Source organism: Gossypium arboreum, chromosome 7, assembly GCF_025698485.1.
Source record: "Gossypium arboreum isolate Shixiya-1 chromosome 7, ASM2569848v2, whole genome shotgun sequence".
NCBI classification, from domain to species: domain Eukaryota; kingdom Viridiplantae; phylum Streptophyta; class Magnoliopsida; order Malvales; family Malvaceae; genus Gossypium; species Gossypium arboreum.
Window position 1 is genome coordinate 87,000,546 of NC_069076.1, and position 22,922 is coordinate 87,023,467.

Genomic DNA, 22,922 nt, shown 5'->3' on the forward strand with positions numbered 1-22,922 from the left:
TAGCCCTCTTGGCTTCGGCTTTACCCTTGCTCGAACCAAGCTTCTTGGGCTTCTTGTCTACTCCATCGTTCCATTCGATGACAGACTTGCTCCTCTTTGCCCTCTTGGCTTCGATTTTTCCCTTGCTCGAACCAAGCTTCTTGGGCTCCGTATCTGCTCCATCTTTCCCATGGATGACAGACTTCTTCGGACACTTCCACAACCGATACGGACCATGACACAAGAAGCACAACACTGGCTTCTTCTCGCTTTCGGCCTCCTTGGCTTCGACACATTTTTCGCTCGAACCAAGTCCCAAGACCTTATCCACTGGCTTCTTCCTAAGCGCGGATTTTATCAGACATTTTTTCAATATATGTGGACCATTGCAGAGAAAGCATTTTAGCTTGTCTTTTTTCCTCTTGGGTTTCTTCTTCCCAACTCGTGGTTTCCCATTACCACTATTGTCGCCGTTGCCATTGCCATACTCATCCGTATCTTCCTTGTGATTCCCTTCACATACGCCTCTTTTTGTTCCACCCCCTGTCTGACCCACGGCTTCAATCCCTCTTGAAAAGTAAGCATTGCTTCTCTCTCGATCCGATCTGAAACTTGAAGCATGAGTTCCTTGAACTCACGAACATACTCTCCCACTATGCCCTATTGCGTTATCCCTTGCAACTTTGCTCGAGCTTCTTCCTCGGCAAACTCTGGGTAAAACTGTCCCTTCAACTCATATTGAAACTTTTGCCACGTTCCAATCTTACCTTACCTTTTATCCATGGTCTTACCCCGCCACCATAAAAGTGCAAGATCAGTAAGAAATAATGAAGCAGTGTTTACCTTATCCGCATCATCCATGATGCTTTTGGCACGGAAGTAGTTTTCCATCCTCCACAAGAAATTGTCCACATCACATGTAGACCTTGTCCCCACAAACTCTTTAGGCTTTGGGACATACTCGTTACTGAGTACTGCACTTGACACTCCTTCCCCCACCGCTGCTCGACACAAGGCTAGCTCTCCCTCGAGCTCCTTTATTCTTGTGCTTAAAGCCAACGCCGTGGCCATTTTTTCCTCCTTCAAAGCCATCAACATGGCCTCAAGAGCATCGTTCCTGTCCGACAGTTTATCTTTATGTGAATCAAACAACTCGTTTATCTTATCCATGGTCAAATTAAGAGACATCTTTTCATAGTCTCTGGATTGTTCATTCTAGTTGTCTATATGACCCTCGAACCCATCGAGTGCCTTCTTTACATCCTCCATGGATCCCTCGAGTTTACCCACACATTCCTCTACTACCGACAGCATCTCCTTCAAACCTTTTCTTGCCTGCCTTTGTTTGAACTCTTCTTTTGACATCCCAACAGTACTTTCGAACCAACAGCTCGGATACCACTTGCCTTCGAACGCTAGCTCGGATACCACTTGTCATGAGGCTAGACCTTTCATCTCGTAATCAGTGCGACCTTAGGCAATTTGCTCGTCCAAACTCGCCCAAGTCAGCCTTTACTCGAATAAGGATTCCTTAAGAACTCCTCCAATGCACCAACTCGTACAGCGGAAGTAAACTTATGCCAAAAGAAGCTTATAAAGAACAACAGAAATGGACGCTCGCAAAGTGTTTGAGTAAATGCTCTTTATTCTCTTATTCACAAAGAATAATAAAACAATGAATGGAGTCTAAGAACAAATGAGGGGGAGGCTCTCTATTTATACTTGAGCCCCTCCAAAACCGATGGTCAAGATACAATTACATCGACGGACGAAATTAACCAATCCCATGATTTAAGGGATTTACAAGATATTGTCATATCAAATCCTATCTAATCTTTACAAGATATGATTCCCTCTATCTTTAAAGATTAGTTACCATAGTTGCCTAAGTTGCCATATCTTCGCTATCGGGCCAACCAGGCTTCAATCTGACAGGCTTCTCCAACAGTTCCTTGAATTGGGCCAGCTCACATGGGCCAAATGATCCCCATTTAAACTAGACCTTCATCGGATGTATTTGGTTCGATGGTCACGGGCTTTGAACTCTGGCCTGTGACACTAGTAGGTCATGTGGCCTACAAGGGCATGTGGATCACATGGCCGTGTATTAGATCGTGTTGACCACAAGTGCTAGGCCAATTGGGTCATGTGGATAACACGGGCGTGTTGGCCCATATTCTGAAAATTTTCACCTAGGCCCAATTGACTTTGAAATTCGTAATTAAACCTCCTATGAGGTCTTTTGTGGCTTAAAAATGACTATAAAATGTGAAATATGATATTTTGCTATTGTGTGTGATAGGGATATTGTTTGTGTTTCAATTACAGGAATGTCTAAAATGTGAAATTCGTATATAGTCTGTGATCTGATAATTCTATTAACATATTTTGATATGAAAAATATATATGGCATATGTGCATCTGATGTCTGTTAGTATTTGCATGTGCATTAGGGTGGGATATGATATGTGATGGAGGAAGTGTGATTTTGGCAGTATTACCGCACCTTCTGGCTATGTATCCACAATATTTATTCTGGCAGCTTGACTGCAATTCTAATGGCTCGACCACATATATATGATTCTGGCAGTTTACCGCAACATTTCTGTCTGGCAGCTCAGTTGCATTTATATGAGTGGTATAACACCACGACCAGGTGTGCTGGGATGGATGGACTCTTGTAGTCCTAATTGGTGTGATTGGTTGGATGAAGTTGGTGTGTAGCGAATAGGGGTAGGATTTATGTCTACATCTGTATCTGAGTCTGTATATGCATCTGCATTTGATTATGAGAATACATCTGATTCTGTATATGAGAATATGTCTCAATCCTTATATGAAAACGTATTCGTTTGTGTATGTGTTTTTGATTTGTTACTTGGATGTGTTACATACTAGGCTTCTAGCTCACTCTTTTGTTTAATACGTTTCAGATGGTCTTTAGACTTAGGACTGGACGATGTGCGGGAGCTCAAATTGATTTTTTGGTTAAGTAAATAAATTGATTTATGATTAGTTTATTACTGATCTTTTGGTTTGTAAATTTGTTTTATGGTTTTGTTCATTTTCGTCAGATTTTGGTATTTTTGACTTACGATTTATCAGATTCGAAATCGATTTTCAAAATTAAAATTGGTAAAAGGAAAAATTCGTTGCTACATGACTTGATGGTTTTACTGTGATACAAAAGTATTCAAGTATAAGTTTTTCTACAATATGTAAAAGCTTTGTTATATTTATATTTTTGAAACACGCACTGAAACCAAAAGTTTTCAAACCAGATCAGTTATGAGTTTTCTATAAAATAAATATGTTCTGTGCATAATTTCCAAAAATATTGTATAAGTGTTTTGCTTTAAGTTAATATTTTCAGAACTTATGGTTTCTAAAGCTGGGATTAAAACTTCTGGGATTTTAAACAAACTAATGTAATTTCTCCAAATTCGACCGTAACATCTACACTGAGTTTGAGGTGTTACACTAATGTTATTAAATTGTTACATTTTTGTCACTCGACTGTTAATTTCCATTAAAAAAGTAACATGGCACCTTAATTTAAAGGGTTAATAGCTAATTTGGTCCCCGATCTATAATTAAGAAATCATATTGATATTTTCAAAATTTCCTTAACAAGAATTGTAAAAAATTTAAAAAAAATCTTAGACAAAAGTTATTAGAAAATATATAAAATAATTAAAAAATCATATTTTGTTTTAAAAATATAAAATTACTTAAATATGTATAAATAAAAAATCTTAAATTAAAACTTTAAAATTTTAAAATAATATTTCTTGCAAATTTTATTATTTAAAAATCTTAAAATTTTCAAACTAAATGGAATTTGTTTTCCACCGTTAATGTAACGCCCCAAAATTCTTATTTTTGTTCCTATTAAAATGTGACACAAATGTGTATCTGTTTCAGTGGTTAAGTGTTTTGGGTTGTGCGGGAGGCCCCAAGTTTAAGCCTTATCTTGGGTGAATTTTTGTCTTTTTCTGAATAAAGCCTTAAACTTGCTCAAAGGGTTTAAGTTTAATTGTTTGTAGGTATATAACAGAATGGGCTTACTGGTTTGGTGGTTAAGATGTACATGGGTGTGTTGGGGGTCTAGAGTTTGAATCCTTGCTTGAGCATAGGTGTTATTTTTGCGCGGTGATGGACAAGAATTTTGGCTGAGTGGGGATTCTGGAGTGGTTGTAGGTTAGTGGGATTAGAGGGAGTAAATTTAGGGACTGTGGAGACAATTAAGGGATTAGTGTATCATTAGTTTTATTTTTGTTTTTTTTCCCAAAAGAATTCGGTTTGCTTTCCCTAATTTTTGACGTCTCTTTCCTCCTTTTTCCTTTTCACCGAATTTTGACTCTTCCACATCCTTTCTTTCTATTTCTTTCTCCAATTCGTCTTCTTTCAGTCCAACATTGGCTGCGTTTGTAAGTTGGTAGGTAAAAGGGTTATGCTCTTTTGAAGGGGGAAAAGTTTTTCTTTTGTTCGTTTGAGAAGTTTTTAACTCTCTGTTAATGTCAAATTTTTCATTCGGTAGCAGCGAATCGTGGAAGTCGTCACCCTTTTCTTAAGGATTCGTAGTTAGAGATTGCCCGAAATTTTGGAGATAAGTGATGAGTGGTTGGTATATCTCGTTTGATTTTGTAGTTATGGTTTAGTTGCATGTTAAATCTGAATTTGGGCTTCGGATTATCAGTTGTTAGGTTTTAGAGTGCTTTGGATTGCGTTGCTATGAAATCGCATCAGGTGTGTACCCGGAACACAAAAAAGTAGAATTCAGCGAAAGCTGAAAAACCCTACTATTGACGCTACACGGGCGTGTGGTTGCCCATGTGGCAGGCCGTGTGCGACAACATGACTGTGTAGTCCACAAATACATATGTGATGGCTGAAGTGTGGCCGTTTGGGCCATACGGGCTAAACCAAATTGGGACGTGTGGGCCACATGAGCGTGCAGAAATTTGGGCCAAGCCGTGTGATCCACATGGCCTAGGCCAATCTGGGCGTGTGGTCCCATTTAGATAAAATGTCTCCTAGGGTTGCACGGGTCACCGAAGTCGGCTGTGAACCTATTATAGGGTCGGTAAGCGATACTTAGACCCTAAATCGTGTGACCTGAATATATAATGTATGTGTTGCGCATGTTAAATTTATGCATATTGACTAATCCGTATGTATGACTGATAACTGAATTTTAGCATGTATTTCTGTATGTCTACATTGAGCATGTTTAGTTGCATTTGCATTGGGGTGGAATGATTGGTTATTAGAGGAAGTGTACTGAAAGGCTTTCATGCCTATTATCTGGCAGCTCAGCCATAAATTACTGATATGTGCTGCATTCAGTACGACTTGGTGTGTAGGGCTGGGTGGGTGTTTTAAACCCCACATAGTGTGTAGGGATGGTCGAAGATGGTGTGTAGGGGCTGGTGGGTAGGATATTGATTTCTATTACTGAATACATGTTGTATCTGAGGTGGGCTAAGGCCCTAATTTATATCTGAAATTATAGCTGAATCTGTAATGGGTTTAGGCCCAATACTGCATTTGACTGATAACTGTTGTCTGACTATATGCATGTCTTCTGTGGGGATTACACACTGAGTTTATGTAAACTCACCCTTTTCTGTTTTGTTTATACAAGTAATCCCTAGATTTAGATAGATCGGTGCGGCCGAAGACTCAACGGTGACCACATGCCTACTGAACTGCTTTAATTTTATTATGGTTTCTATTTCCTATTTTTGATGTAATTTGGGACTTTTGGACTGTTTTCTTTTATTTTGGATTTAACTGTTTTCATGGACTTTTAAACTGTAAAACTCAACGAAAACTCGGTTTAATTAAAAACAACGTTTTTCCTAAACGCTAACGGTTTACTTTAAGTATCACGGTTTTAAAAGCTTCCGCTACATAATATTTTTTAAACGAATCAAATTAACGAGAAAAGAATTTTGAAATTGACTAGAGATAAATTGAAGATAATATACGGTGACGGTTTAAACTTGACAAATTCGATTTCAAATCTCATTCCATGTCACATTGCCAGATTCGGCCATAATGTCTAGGTCGGGCTTGGGGTGCTATATTTAGTAGTATCAGAGTCAGGTTGTAAAACTCCGTTGTAGATTTTGGGTTTTAAAATTTGGTTTTTAAGAACTGATTTTCAAATGATTTGACTGAGAATGTGGTACACCGAGTCTTCAGCGCCGGTCGTGTAAGTATTCTGATAAACTGTTATGATTATAGATAGTCTATTCTGAGAACACTCTAGTTAGAGTATACTGAAACTGTAGTGAAACTGAAAACTGATAGAGACTGTATTTGCAAAAAATAAACTTTGAATTTATGATACTGTTTCACAAAAAACATCTGCTAATAAATACTGAAACTGTAACTGATTCATAAAATTTGTAATATAGATGAATCTGAATAGACATGAGCACATGAGGTATCTATAGACGTGGTACTAGAGGCCGAGGTAGAGGCCGTAGGAGGGCTCGAGCTAAGTCTTCTTCTTTGGGCAGTATGCCGAACTTAGATACGAATAAGATGCCAGTGTCAACTGCTACTGAAACTGGTCTCAAGATCGCATGGTTAGGAACGACACATTGTCCCAGGCTATGTTAAGGATGTTGGAGAAGGTCGCTGGGCCTAACGCTAGATCTGGGGGCCGAGAGTCGGTTACGGAACGACTCCGGTCCAATGGAGCTAAACTTTTTAGGGTTGTCACTGGAGTCGTCCCTAATGTGGCTGAGTACTGGATGGAGGCTACTGAGAGGATAATGGATGATTTAGACTGTACCCTTGAGCAGAAATTGAAGGGTGCAGTCTCGTTGCTTCGCGATGAGGCCTATCAGTGACGGCTGACCATTAAGGGGGGCACTCAGCCCGATCGTCTGTCTTGGAAGTTCTTTAAGTCTATCTTTCAAGGGAAGTATGTGGGAGTAAGTAACATCGATATTCGTAGGGGTGAGTTTCTAAATCTCACTCAGGGAGACCGATCAGTGGCCAAGTATGAGGCCGAATTTCTAAGACTGAGCCGCTATGCGCATGGTATGGTGGCGTCTGAATATGAGAGACGTGTCCATTTTGAGGATCGCCTTATGGATAATCTGAATGTACTGATAACTCCGCAGAAGGAGTGAGAGTTTTTCGTTCTGGTAGAGAAGGCGAAGATCACCAGGGAGGTTAAACGCGCTGAGCGCCAAAACAGAGAACGTGAAAGGGGTAAGAACAAGAGGGATTTAGAGCCCTCGAGTTCGCTACTAAGACTTAAGAAAAAGGCTAGGACTGATGGGCTGGTTAGAGCTGGGCCCCATGTTGCTCCTACTGAATTATGACCGTGTGGAGATTGTGGTAGACGCAATTAGGACGAATGTTGGAGGAGGACTGGGGCATGTTTGAGGTGTGGGTTATTAGGGCACCGCATTCAAGAGTGTCTGCTGAGGGCCGATTAGGTGCAAGCTTCGGGTTCTGGTACTGTGCAGTTGTAGAGGGTAGTTTAGTAGCCACCGAAAGGTCGTGGTCCGGCTAGGGGTGGTAACGGTATGGGCCAATTCACAAAGAGCACCTGGCAGAGGTACTGGTCAGACTGAGGCGAGGCAGTCTACTTTTGTTTATGCTAGTCGTCGCCGAGAGGACAGTGATGCTCCAGACGTCATTACCGGTACGTTATTAATTTATGATGTACATTATTTTACTTTGATAGACATAGGCTCTACGCATTCCTATGTAGCTAGCACTGTGTCTGAAAACTTGAGGATTTTGGTTGAGAGTACTTCTAGTGAGGTGTAATGAACCGAAAGTTACGGTATCAAAAATTGAGTCTTGAGTACTGTTTCCGTGAAATTAATTCATGAATATTTATTAGAAATATTTATGAATTATAGTTGAATGGTTATTTAGTGTTTAATTAAGTGAAGTAGCTTGAATTTAGTTTAAAGGACTAAATTGCATACGGTATAAAAGTTTAATTATAGATTAAAAATTAGTAAAGGGACTAATCTAGCGATTAGACCCTAAGTGCCATGTGTGTGAATGTATGATATAATATGTGTAATAGTTGGTAAAGATATTAAATGTGTTAAAGTAGTTTTTCTTATAGATTAAGTTATTTTATTAGAATAATATTATTATATTGAATATAGATTTATGAGTAAGTTAAAAAAAGAAAGAAAGAAAGAAAGATAGAAAGAGTTACAAAGAGCAAACGTGAGAAAGAAAGAAAGAAAGAAAGAAAGAAATTGAAAAGGGAAATTTGAGGATTAAGGCCTTAAAGCTTGATTGGTAAGATATTTTAGCTTATTTTCTTATAATTTTTATGTTTATGGATGCCTAATTCAAAGTTCTACATGTATGAGGTTAAAATGAAGAAAAATAGAAAATTTTTAGATATTGATTTAGTTGAATAAATTGAGGTTTTATGGGTTAAATTGATAGAAATTGAAGTTAGAAGTGAAAATTGAGTGATTTATTAAAAGAATTCTAAGTTAGGTTTAAATAGGGATTTAGTTGAATAGAGCTCAAAATTTATGTTTTATAATGAATTTTATGAGGTAGAAATTGTTAATGAGTTGATTAAAAGAGAATATGAAGCTTAAGTTAAAGAAAAAAAGATTAGTAATGGAAAAAGGACGAAATTGGAATTTTTGTAAAAGTTTGGTAGAAAGTGAAAATGTGTTTTATGAATTAGTATATTGATGATTTTTAATTGTATGATTGTTAGTAGCAAAAGTAGCACCGGATACGTCATCAAAGAAGGGAAAAGAGAAAGTGAACGAAGATATCGATTAAATTCGATAAATAGTGGTTTGTATTTCTATAAACCGAGCTTAATCGTTATTGCTATATTTGATATTTATATTGTATGAAAATGTGAATGAGGTAAGTATTTTTACCATATTGAAATGAATGTGATTTTGAATACCCTATATTAACAAAGTTGTTTGCTAGTAGGATATAGTTGACATGTCATAGGAATTGGAAGTATTGGGATATTCCGACATTGAGTCGATGAGACACTATGTGTCGACTCATCGTTAAAGTTCCAGATTTGTTCGATGAAGTACTTTGTGTACTATAATGTTAAAGTTCGGATTTGTTCGATGAAGCACTTTGTGCTTATCCCGAGTGTGGGTTGGATCCGTATCCGTTAGTGTCCGAGTTATGTTAATAAGGGTAAATAAAGTAAAGATTATTAAAGTATCGATTGATATTGAATACTAGCAATAATGTGTTTGAATTACCATGTTTTAAAGTTGATCAAGCTATTGTTTATAGAAATACCACGAGAGTATTCTCAGCAGACGGTTTGTTTCCATCCGTAGGCTAGGTACGAAAGTATAAGGACTCAAAGATACAAGCCGATCCCGAACTCAAATTGGTGAAGTTTCTATCTTTTGGAAAATGGCATTGTACCTAGGATGTCTTTTGGTCATTTTGAAAGTATCTAAGTTGTTAAGTGATATTTTGGTATGTTTTGTAAATGTTACCAAAACCTTAAGTATGGTATGCTTTTATATGTTAGTGAAGAGTAATAAGAGGAAGTGTTGGTAAATATTGTAGAGAGAAGAAATGAAGATGTTATAAACTTAGTTATCAACATTTTATACTAAAACAGATTTGGACAGAATAGAGTCCAACTTTGGAAATATACAAAAATAGTATAAAGTGAATTAGATGATGAATAAAATATGTAATTAAAGCTTAATGAATCTATTTTTATATGGAAAAAACAAAATAGGTAAAAGAGTTGTATTTTATGAGATATTTACGTTTTGGTGAAACAGGGTTAGAGTAATTTCTGAATTCCCTGTTTTGACTTTAGAAATTCACCATAAATTGTGTATTAAGAATTAGGACTCAAAATTTATTTGTATGGATTCCTTATTGAGTCTATTTTTAATTGAAACAAATGAAATAGTCATTGGACTTCTGTACAGGAAAAAAATTGATTCGTAGTGCACAAGGGTTAGAGTAGCCGAACCCTAAAACAGGGGAGACTTTTTCTAATAAACTGTACTAATTGGCCTGACCAAAAATTCTAGAAAAAAATTAGTAAGTAGATATATGAGTGTAGTTTCAGGAAAAATTTATGGAATTAGATTTCGAGTTTCATAACTCAAGATATGATTTTTTTAGCGACCGTGACGCAAATGGATAGTTTACTACGAAAACTGTTTAAGTGCTAAGATACGTTTTGTAATGTCTCCTACTCGACTCCGGCGACGGTCTCGGGTAGAGGGACATTACAAGTTTGATTGGTATCAGAGCTAATTAGGTTTAGTCGGTTCTAGGACTAAATCGAATGTCAATGTGAATCTAGAGGTACATGCCATTACTGAGTCAAATTTGAGTTGGGATTGGATGCTGATATGTTTGTTGAATATTTTTGTTTTATAACGTTAAGAATGTCTGATAAAAGCATTGAGGATACTGATCAAGAGATGTATAGTGAAGATGATGAACCGTATAATGTGAATGAATCGGAGTCTGCAACTCCAAGTGTGAATCCAGTAGGAAATCAACCGAATGTTGGAAGTGATAATACTGAAGTCTTTAGAATAATTGCCGATGCCCTTCAAAAAGCGATAGGAACTATGCTTGCTACGCCCTCTATCCCTACTACCCAAGAGCTCCAATTAAAGAATTGAGAAAATATGGAGCTACAAAATTTTTGGGTGCAAAGGAATTGATTCGACTCATCGCTAAAAATTGGTTAAAGACTACAAAGAGAGTTCTAAGCAACTTGAATGTACACCACAAGAAAGCTTAGTGTGTGTTGTCTCATTACTACAAGAGGAAGCTTTAGTATGGTGGGAATCAGTGATTCGTAATGTACTTGAGGCATAGATAAGTTGGGACTTCTTTCAAAAGAGTTTCAAAATAAGTATTTGGGAGAAATGTACATAGAGGACAAAAGACAAGAGTTCTTAACACCGAAATAAGGTGAGATGCTTATAGTGGATTATGAATGAGAATTTCAAATTGAGCAGATATGCCATCGAGTTTGTACCGATCGGCCGACCGATGTAAAAGATTTTGAGAGGATTACGTGATGAATTTAGACTACGCTTGATGCCTCTTAGAATCACCGAGTTTGTGGATTTAATGGAAAGAGCTAAGATGATTGAACAAATTCTCGGAAGGGATAAAAGTCCAAGTTGCTCGTTCGATCGAAAAACGTCCCGGAATAGTTAGTTCAAGTCCGCAGCCTAAGCAGTCAAAGGAATCACGAGGTAATTGGAGATTTAGTTCTCGATCGGAAAGAAGTGATCGAGGTCGGAAAAGATAGACTATCGTGTTCATCGGCAAGATCCAAGTCCGCCTGTAATACTGAAATTCCAATATGTGAGCATTGTGGAAACCGACACAAAGAGGAATGTAGAAAGTTGACTGGAGGTTGTTTCAGTTGTGGAGCTACCGATCACTTTATTAAAGATTGCCCAAAGATATCTCGAACAACACCGATAGTAGTGCAAAGATCTGAATTTGCTTCCAAAGGTCGGGATCAGTCAAGTAGTTCGCTTGCTAGAGGTGGTACTAGAAGAACTAGTGAGAGTGCTACACAACAATCAAGCTAGAGCTCCACTTGAGCGTATGTTGTGAGGACTCGAGAAGAGAAAGATGCTCACGATGTGGTGACAGGTATATTCTTATTGAATTTAGCACCCGTTTATGCTTTAATAGACCCTGGGTCATCACATTCATATGTTAATACGAAAGTAGTTGAGACAAAAAAATTAGAGTCTGAATTGTCTAAAGTTATGATAGAAGTGTCTAGTCCACTGGGACAAAATACTTTAGTGAACCATATATGTCAAAGATGTTCGTTAATAATTCAAGATAGAATATTCCCTGTTGATCTGTTGATTATGCCATTTGGCGACTTTGATGTTAGTTTGGGAATGGACTGGTTATCAGAACATGGAGTTATTTTAGACTGTTATAAGAAGAAGTTTATTGTTCAGAATAAAAGTGAAGATACGATTGAAGTAAATGGTATTCGGACTAGTGGATCAATTCGTATTGTTTCGGCCATTAAAGCTAGCAAGCTTTTTCATCGAGGTTGTAATGCTTTCTTAGCATATGTGATTAATTCGGATTTAGTTGAAAGTCAGTGTAGTAAAATTCGGACTGTATGTGAATTTTTTGATGTATTCCCTGAGGAATTACCTTGATTACCCCCTGATCGAGAGGTAGAATTTGTGATTGAAGTCTACCCAGGTACAGATCCGGTATCGTTACCTCCGTACCGTATGGCACCTACTGAGCTAAAGGAATTAAAAGTACAGTTGCAAGACTTATTGGACAGAGGTTTTATACGACCTAGTACATCACCATGGGGAGCTCCAATGTTATTTGTTAAGAAGAAAGATGGGTCGATGCGGTTGTGCATTGATTATCGGCAACTCAACAAATTGACTGTCAAGAACAAGTATCCACTTCCTCGAATAGATGATTTGTTTGATCAACTGAAAGGGGCTTCCGTATTTTCAAAGATTGATCTGAGGTCGGGATACTATCAGTTGAAAGTAAAAGAGTGCGACATATTGAAGACGGCATTCCGTACGAGGTATGGGCATTATGAATTCTTAGTAATGCCATTTGGACTGAAAATGCCCCTGCTGCATTTATGGATCTTATGACTCGGATTTTTCAGCCATACTTGGATCAGTTCGTAGTAGTTTTTATCGACGATATTTTGGTGTATTCCAAGTCAGAAAAAGACCATGAGCAACATCTCCGGATTATTTTGCAAATACTACGAGAAAAGCAATTGTATGGAAAATTGAGCAAGTGTGAATTATGGTTATCAGAAGTTGTGTTTCTTGGTCATGTCGTATCAGCGGATAGAATTAGAGTGGATCCAAAGAAGATTGAAGCGCTTATTCGTGGAAAGTTCCTAAGAATGTATCGAGTACAAAGTTTTCTGGATTACGGTTACTATCGAAGATTCGTCAACGGATTTTCAAAGATAGCCTTACCGATGACCAAGCTACTACGTAAGAATATTCCATTTTTTGGAATGAGCAATGTCGAAAAGTTTTGAAGCATTAAAACGAATGTTAACAGAGGCACCGTGTTGACTTTACCGTAATCGAAAGAGAATTTGTAATGTACAAGAATGCTTCATTGAGTGGATCGGATGTGTACCGATGCGAACGGAAAGTCATTGCTTATGCTTCACGAATCGAAACCGCATGAACGCAACTATCCAACTCATGATTTAGAATTAGCAGCTGTAATTTTTGCCTTGAAGATTTGGAGGCACTATCTTTATGGTGAAAAGTGCTATGTTTATAAGGATCATAAAAGTTTGAAGTATCTGCTTTCACAAAAAGAATTGAATCTGAGACAAAGGCGTTGGATAGAGCTTCTGAAAGACTATGATTGTGTCATAGACTATCATCTAGTGAAGGCTAATGTAGTAGCCGACGCACTAAGTAGAAAAGCTGCGATTGAATTACGAGCAATGTTTACACAACTTAGTATCACTGAAGATGGAAGTCTTTTGACTAAATTAAGAATAAAGCCAGTAATGTTTGATCGAATAGATTAGCACAGTTAGAAGATGATAAGTTGTTAAAGAAAAGAGAAATGATTCAGAATGGTACAACAGAAAATTTTAGCATTGATGGAAATGGTTGTCTAAGATTTCAGAATCTACTTTGCATTTCGGATAATTTTGAGTTGAAAGAGTTAATTCTTCGAGAAGCTCATAATAGTCCATTTGCATTTCATCCTGGAGGTATGAAAATGTATCGTGATTTGCGTGAATTGTATTGGTGGTCGGGAATGAAAAAGGATATAACTGAATATGTGGCAAAGTGTTTGACTTGTCAACTAGTGAAGGCAGAACATCAAGTTCCATCAGGATTACTTCAACCTATCAATATTCCTGAATGGAAATGGGACCGAATAACGATGGACTTTGTGACGGGATTACCGACGTCTACAAGTAAAAAGAATGCTATTTGGGTAATAGTTGATCGACTTACGAAGTCAGCTCATTTCTTAGCTGTGAGAACCGATTGGTCGTTAAAGAAACTTGTTGAGGTTTATGTTCGGGAAATCATTAGATTACATGGTATTCCAAAATCAATAATTTCTGACAGAGATCCAAGGTTTACGTCAAGGTTTTGGAAGCAATTACATGAATCTTTTGGTACTCGACTTCACTTTAGTACAACTTTTCATCCACGCATCGATGGTCAATCCGAACGGTAATACAAATTTTAGAAGATATGCTTCGAGCTCAGTATGATTGATTTTGAGTCTAACTGGAATATTATTTGTCATTAGCCAATTTGTATATAATAATAGTTTCCAGTCAAGTATACAGATGGCACCGTATGAGGCTTTGTATGGACGAAGATGCCGATCACCCGTATGTTGGATAGAACTGAATGAGAAGAAGATGATTGGACCTGAATTGGTTCAAGAAACGGAAAGTACAGATTAAGAAAATTCGGAAAGATTGAAAACCGCTTTGATAGATGTAAATCGTATGCGATTTGAAACGACGGATATTGAATACTCGATCGGGGATAAAGTATTTTAAAGGTTTCACCTTGGAAGAAAATTCTAAGATTTGGTCAAAAGGAAAATTAAGTCCTCGCTTTATTGGGCCTTACGGGTTATTGAGAGAATTGGACCAAGAGCGTATCGATTGGCCTTAGCTCCTGAACTACAGAAAATGCACAATGTCTTCCATGTTTCTATGCTAAGAAGATATCAATCGGATCCTTCACATGTTATTACGACCGAGAATGTAGAGATTCAACCTGACTTATCGTATGAAGAAGAACCAGTTGAGATTCTAGCACGAGAGGTAAAAGAATTACGTAATAAACGTATTCCTTTAGTAAAAGTGCTATGTAAAAGTCACAGTGTTGAAGAAGCTACATGGGAACCGGAAGAAATGATGAGATCTCAATACCCCCATCTCTTTTCAGGTAAATTTTGAGGACGAAATTTATTAAGGGGGAGAGAATTGTAATGAATCGAAAGTTACGGAATCGGAAATTGAGTCTTGAGTACTGTTTCCGTGAAATTAATTCATGAATATTTATTAGAAATATTTATGAATTATAGTTGAATGGTTATTTAGTGTTTAATTAAGTGAAGTAGCTTGAATTTAGTTTAAAGGACTAAATTGCATACGGTATAAAAGTTTAATTATAGATTAAAGATTAGTAAAGGGACTAATCTAGCAATTAGACCCTAAGTGCCATGTGTGTGAATGTATGATATAACATGTGTAATAGTTGGTAAAGATATTAAATGTGTTAAAGTAGTTTTTCTTATAGATTAAGTTATTTTATTAGAATAATATTATATTATTAATATTATTATATTGAATATAGATTTATGAGTAAGTTAAAAAAAAGAAAGAAAGATAGAAAGAGTTACAGAGAGCAAACGTGAGAAAGAAAGAAAGAAAGAAAGAAAGAAATAGAAAAGGGAAATTTGAGGATTAAGGCCCTAAAGCTTGATTGGTAAGATGTTTTAGCTTATTTTCTTATAATTTTTATGTTTATGGATACCTAATTCAAAGTTCTACATGTATGAGGTTAAAATGAAGAAAAATAGAAAATTTTTAGATGTTGATTTAGTTGAATAAATTGAGGTTTTATGGGTTAAATTGATAGAAATTGAAGTTAGAAGTGAAAATTGAGTGATTTATTAAAAGAATTCTAAGTTAGGTTTAAATAGGGATTAAGTTGAATAGAGCTCAAAATTTATGTTTTATAATGAATTTTATGAGTTAGAAATTGTTAATGAGTTGATTAAAAGAGAATATGAAGCTTAAGTTAAAGAAAAAAGATTAGTAATGGAAAAGGACGAAATTGGAATTTTGTAAAAGTTTGGTAGAAAGTGAAAATGTGTTTTATGAATTAGTATATTGATGATTTTTAATTGTATGATTGTTAGTAGCAAACGTAGCACCGGATACGCCATCAAAGAAGGAAAAGAGAAAGTGAACGAAGATATCGATTAAATTCGATAAATAGTGGTTTGTATTTCTATAAACCGAGCTTAATCGTTATTGCTATATTTGATATTTATATTGTATGAAAATGTGAATGAGGTAAGTATTTTTACCATATTGAAATGAATGTGATTTTGAATACCATATTAACAAATGTCGGGCTAGTCGATATAGTTGACATGTCATAGGAATTGGAAGTATTGGGATATTCCGACATTGAGTCGATAAGACACTATGTGTCGACTCATCGTTAAAGTTCGGATTTGTTCCGATGAAGTACTTTGTGTACTATAATGTTAAAGTTCTGATTTGTTCGATGAAGCACTATGTGCTTATCCCGGAGTGTGGGTTGGATCCGTATCCGTTAGTGTCCGAAAGTTATGTTAATAAGGGTAAATAAAGTAAAGATTATTAAAGTCTTGATTGATATTGAATAATAGCAATAATGTGTTTGAATTACCATGTTTTAAAGTTGATCAAGCTATTGTTTATAGAAATACCAATCGAGAGTATTCTCAACAGACGGTTTGTTTCCGTGTACAGTGCTAGGTACGAAAGTATAAGGACTCAAAGATACAAGCCGATCCCTAACTCAAATTGGTGAAGTTTCTATCTTTTGGAAAATGGCATTGTACCTAGGATGTCTTTTGGTCATTTTGAAAGTATCTAAGTTGTTAAGTGATATTTTGGTATGTTTTGTAAATGTTACCAAAACCTTAAGTATGGTATGCTTTGATATGTTAGTGAAGAGTAATAAGAGGAAGTGTTGGTAAATATTGTAGAGAGAAGAAATGAAGATGTTATAAACTTAGTTATCAACATTTTATACTAAAACAGATTTGGACAGTAACAGTAGTCCAACTCTAAAAATATACCAAAAATAGTATAAAGTGAATTAGATGATAAATAAAATATGTAATTGAAGCTTAATGAATCTATTTTTATATGGAAGAAACAAAATAGGTAAAAGAGTTGTATATTATGAGATATTTACGTTTTGGTGAAATAGGATTAGAGCAATTTCTGGATTCCCTGTTTTGCCTTTAGAAATTCACGATAAATTGTGTATTAAGAATTAGGACTCAAACTTTATTTGTATGGATTTCTTATTGAGTGTATTTTTAATTTAAACAAATGGAATAGTCATTGGATTTCTGTATAGGAAGAAATTTGATTCGTAGTGCACAAGGGTCAGAGTAGCCGAACCCTAAAACAGGGGAGACTTTTTCTAATAAACTGTACTAATTGGCCTGACCAAAAATTCTAGAAAAAAATTAGTAAGTAGATATATGAGTCTAGTTTCAGGGAAAATTTATGGAATTAGATTTAGAGTTTCGTAACTCTAGATATGATTTTTTAGCGACCATGACGTAGATGGATAGTTTACTACGAAAACTGTTTAAGTGCTAAGATAAGTTTTGTTATGTCTCCTGCTCGACTCCGGCGACGGTCTCGGGTAGGGGGACGTTACATGAGGTGACTGTATTGAGTCCACTGGGGCAATCGGTTCAGGTTGGTAAACTGTATAGAGATGTTATGTTAGAGGTTTAAAGGTCGATATTTTTGGCTAATCTGATGGAGCTTCTGTTTGAGGAGTTACACCTGATTCTGAGTATGGACTAGTTGGTCAAGCACCGTGTCAGTATGGACTGTGCGACTAAGAGAGTCGTCTTGAGAACTGAGTAGGGTATTGAGGTAGTTATGGTTAGAGAACGTCAGAATTATTTGGCTAATATGATCTCTACACTAGTAGCTGAAAAACTGGTTCGTAAGGGATGTGAGGAGTTCTTGGCTATATTAGCGTTTTTGTTTCTGAGGACTTTATGTAAAGGACATCAGATCTGTAAGGGATTTTTCGGACGTCTTTCTTGAGGAGCTACCAGGTTTACTTCTGAACCGAGAAGTGGAATTTGGGATTGAGCCCCCTATCGAATGGCACCAAAGGAGCTTATAGAGTTTAAAGCTCAACTTCAAGAGTTGTTGGACTGTGGCTTCATCCTTCCAAGTGTGTCTTCGTGGGGAGCACCAAATCTGTTTGTTAAAAAAGAGGATGGGACCATGAGGATGTGCATAGACTATCGGCAATTGAACAAGTTGACCATTAAGAACAAGTATCCACTTTCGAAGATCGACGACTTATTTGATCAGTTTTGAGGGGATTCTGTGTTCTCTAAGATCGATCTCCATTCAAGGTATCATCAATTGAGAGTTAAAAAGGTAGATGTGTACAAGACAACATTTAGGACTCGTTATGAACACTACGAGTTCCTAGTTATGCCTTTCGGGTTGAGAAATGCACCGGACGCATTTATGGATCTGATGATCCGAGTGTTTCAGCCCTGTCTTGATCAGTTCATCATGGTTTTCATCAATGATATACTGGTGTATTCTAAGACTGAGGGTAACCATGATGAACATCTTAGGGTAGTGCTTCAGACTTTACGAGAGAAATAACTCTACACTAAATTTAGTAAGTGTGAGTTCTGGCTTCGTGAAGTCACTTTTTTGGGGCACGTGGTTTCTGCTGAGGGGATTCATGTTGACCTTCAAAAGATTGAGATTGTGTTAGATTGGAAACAACCTAAGAATGTGTTGAAGATCCACAGCTTTCTGGGTTTGGCAGGTTATTATCATCAGTTTGTTGAGGGATTCTCACTAATTGGAACGCCTTTAACTAAGCTGCTATGTAAGGGTGTTCTGTTTTTCTGGACTGATGTGCAGTAGGAGAGCTTCGAGAAGCTTAAGACTCTTCTGACTGAGGCTCCTGTTCTGGTGCAACCTGAACCTAGAAAGGAGTTTGTAGTTTACAGTGACGCGTTGCATGTGAGTTTGGGTTGTGTTCTGATGTTGGATGGTAAGGTTGTGGCATATACGTCTCGTCCGCTGAAGACGCATGAGGCAAACTATCGACGCATGATTTAGAATTAACCTCCATAGTCTTTGCTTTGAAAATCTAGAGGCACTATCTGTACGGTGAGAGGTGTATTATCTACACTGATCACAAAAGTCTCAAGTACCTCTTGACTCAGAAGGAGTTGAATCTTAGGTAGCGCAGATGGATTGAGCTATTTAAGGACTATGACTGTACTATTAAGTACCATTCTGGCAAGGCCAATATGGTGGTCGATACGTTGAGCCGTAGGGCGATGACTGATCTGAGAGCGATGTTCACTCGACTTAGTTTGTTCGATAATGGAAGTTTGTTGGCTGAGCTGAAAGTTAAACCGACTTGGACAGAACAGATTCAGGATAGGCAGTTAGATGATGAATCATTGGGTCTCCGGTTTCGTCAGATTGAGAGCGGCAGCACTACGAACTTTGGACTGAATAATAATGAGGTAATCTATTTTTGTGGTCGGATTTGTATACCGAGTGATATTGATTTGAGGCAGTCTGTCTTGAGAGAGGCGCATAATAGCCCTTATGCTATGCATCTCAATAGGAATAAGATGTACTGAGATCTTCGAGAACTGTACTACTGGCTGGGATTGAAAAGGGAGGTTACTGATTTTGTGGCATGATGTATGATATGCCAGCAGGTTCAGGCTGAGTATCAGTTACCTTCGGGTTTGCTGCAACCGGTTAAGATTCTGCTATGAAAGTGGGAGCGAGTAACGATGGACTTCGTTAGTGGGTTGCCTCTAATACCCACAAAGAAGGATTCTGTTTGGGTCATTGTGGATCGATTGACCAAGTCTGCGCACTCCATTCCGGTTAGGATCGACTGTTCTCTTCAGAAGTTGGTGAAGCTCTACATTTTTGAGATAGTAAGACTGCATGGGTATCAATCTCAATCATTTCTGATAGGGATCCTCGCTTCACGTCTCGATTTTAGAAAACGTTACATGAGGCTTTGGGTTCAAGATTGGACTTCAGTACTACGTTCCATCCTCAAACCAATGGTCAATCTGAGAGGGTGATTCAGATACTGAAGGATATGTTGAGGACTTGTGTTATCAATTTTTGAGGCAGTTGGGAGGATTATCTGTCGCTAGTAGACTTTGCCTATAATAACAGTTTCCAGTCGAGTATTCAGATGGCACCTTACGAGGCTCTATATGGTCGTAAGTGTCGTTCTCCTTTGTGTTAGACTGAGTTGGGCGAATATCAAGTTTTGGGTCCTGAATTGGTTTCTGACACTGAAGATAAGGTTCGACTAATTCAGAATCGTCTGAAGGCTACTTCAGATAGACAGAGGTCTTATGTAGATCTGAAGAGGCGTGATAATGAGTATTCTGTGCGGACATTTATTTTTCTCAAGGTTTCTCAATGGAAGAAAGTTTTGAGATTCGGTCGTAAGGGTAAGTTGAGCCCTAGGTTCATCGAGCCATATCGAATTCTAAAATATGTGGGGCAGTCGCTTATCAGTTGGGGTTACATCTAGAGCTAGACCGTATTTATGACGTATTCTACATCTTGATGTTGAGGCATTACCGCTCTAATTTACTATTATTATCCCTGATGAGGAAATTGAGGTTAGGCCAAATTTGACTTTCAAGGAGGAGCCGGTTCAGTTTCTGGATCGCGATGTAAAGGTTTTCTGGAAGAAGTCTATCCCATCAGTGAAGTGCTGTAGCGGAATCATAGCCCTGAGAAGGCCACGTGGGAGCCTGAGGATGTGATGCATCAACAGTATCCTCATCTGTTCTGATCAGGTAAATTTCGAGGCCGAAAATTTTTTTTAGGGGGTAGAGTTGTAACGCCCCAAAATTCTTATTTTTGTTCCTGTTAAAATGTGACACAACTGTTTACTTGTTTCAGTGGTTAAGTGTTCTGGGTATGTGTGGGAGGTCCCAAGTTCAAGCCTTATCTTGGGTGAATTTTTTTCTTTTTTCTGAATAAAGCCTTAACCTTGCTCAAAGGGTTTAAGTTTAATTGTTTTTAGGTATATAACAGAATGGACCTACTGGTCTAGTGGTTAAGATATGTATGGGTGTGTTGCGGGTCTGGAGTTTGAATCCCTGCTTGAGCATAGGTGTTATTTTTTATTGGTGATAGACAAGAATTTCGGCTGAGTGGGGATTCTAAAGTGGTTATAGGTTAGTGGGATTGTGGAAACTATTAAGGGATTAGTGTATCACTAGTTTTATTTTTGTTTTTTTTTCAAAAGAATTCAGTTTGCTTTCCTCAAATTTTGACGTAGCTTTCCTTCCTTTTCCTTTTCACCGAAGTTTGACTCTTCCACATCCTTTCTTTCAATTTCTTCCTCCAATTCGTCTTCTTATGGTCCAATGTTGGTTGCATTCAGTTGGTAAGTTGGTAGGTAAGAGGGTTATGCCTCTTTTGAAGGGGGAAAAGTTTTTCTTTTGTTCATTTGAAAAGTTTTTAACTCTCCGTTAATGTCAAATTTTTAATTTGGTAGCATCGAATCATGGAAGTCGTGACCCTCCTCTTACGGATTCGTAGTTAGGGATTGCCCAGAATTTTGGAGGTAAGTAATGAGTGGTCGGTATATTTCGTTTGGTTTCGTAGTTAATGTTTAGTTGCATGTTAAATCTGAATTTGGGCTTTGGATTATCGGTTGTTAGGTTCTAGAATGCTCAGGATTATAGCTACTACGAAATCGTATCAGGTGTGTACCCGAAACGTAGAACAATGAGATTCAGTGAAAGCTAAAAAATCCCAAGGTCGATGCCCGTGTGGTAGGCCTTGTGCAACAACACTGCCATGTAGTTGATGAAGACATGGCAGTGCTCAGCACACGGCCGTGTGGTGGCTGAAGTGTGGCCGTGTGGGCCACGCGGGCTAAACCAAATTAGGCCGTGTAGGCCACACAAGCGTATGGGTCACATGGGTAGTCTATATGGGCGTGTAGGAATTTGGGCCAAGGGGTGTAATCCATACGAGCCTAGGCTAATCTAGGTGTGTGGGCCCACATGGGCGTGTGGGCCCACATAGGCGTGTGGGCCCATTTAGATAAAATGTCTCCTAGGGTTGCATGGTTTACCCAAGTCAACTGTGAACCTACTGTAGGGTCAGTAACCGATACTTGGACCCTAAATCGTGTGACCTGAATATATAATGTATGTGATGAGCATGTTAAATTTATGCATGTTGACTAATAGGTATGTATGACTGATAACTGAATTTTAGCGTGTAAGCATGTATTTCTGTATGTCTACATTGAGCATGTTTAGTTGCATCTGCATTGGGGTGGCATGATTGATTATTGGAGGAAGTGCACTGAAAAGCTTTCATGCCTATTATCTGGCAGCTCAGCTACAATATTACTGATATGTGCCTCATTCAATACGACTTAGTATATAGGGCTGGGTGGGTATTTTAAACCCCACATGGTGTGTAAGAATGGTCGAAGATGATGTGTAGAGGCTGGTAGGTAAGATACTGATTTCTGTTACTGAATGCATACTGTATTTGCGGTGGGCTAAGGCCCTAATTTATTTCTAAAATCAGATTCAATCAGAATGGGTTTAAGCCCTGCATCGTATTTGATCGATAATCGTTGTCCGATCAGTATGCATGTCTTCTGTGGGGATTACACACTGAGTTTACGTAAACTCACCCCTTTCTATTTTATCTGTACAGGTAATCCCTAGATTTAGACAGATCAGTGCGGCCGAGGACTCAACGGTGACCACATGTCTATTGAATTGCTTTAATTTTATTATGGTTTCTATTTCCTATTTTTGATGTAATTTGGGACTTTTGGACTGTTTGCCTTTATTTTGGATTTAACTATTTTCATGGACTTTTAAACTGTAAAACTCAATGAAAACTTGGTTTAATTAAAAATAACATTTTTCCTAAACGCGAACGGTTTTCTTTAAATATCACGGTTTTAAAAGCTTCCGTTACATAATATGTTTTTAAACGAATCAAATTAACGAGAAAATAATTTTGAAATTGACGAGAGATAAATTAAAGCTAATAAACGGAAACGGTTTTAACTTGACAAATTCGATTTCAAATTCCATTCCATGTG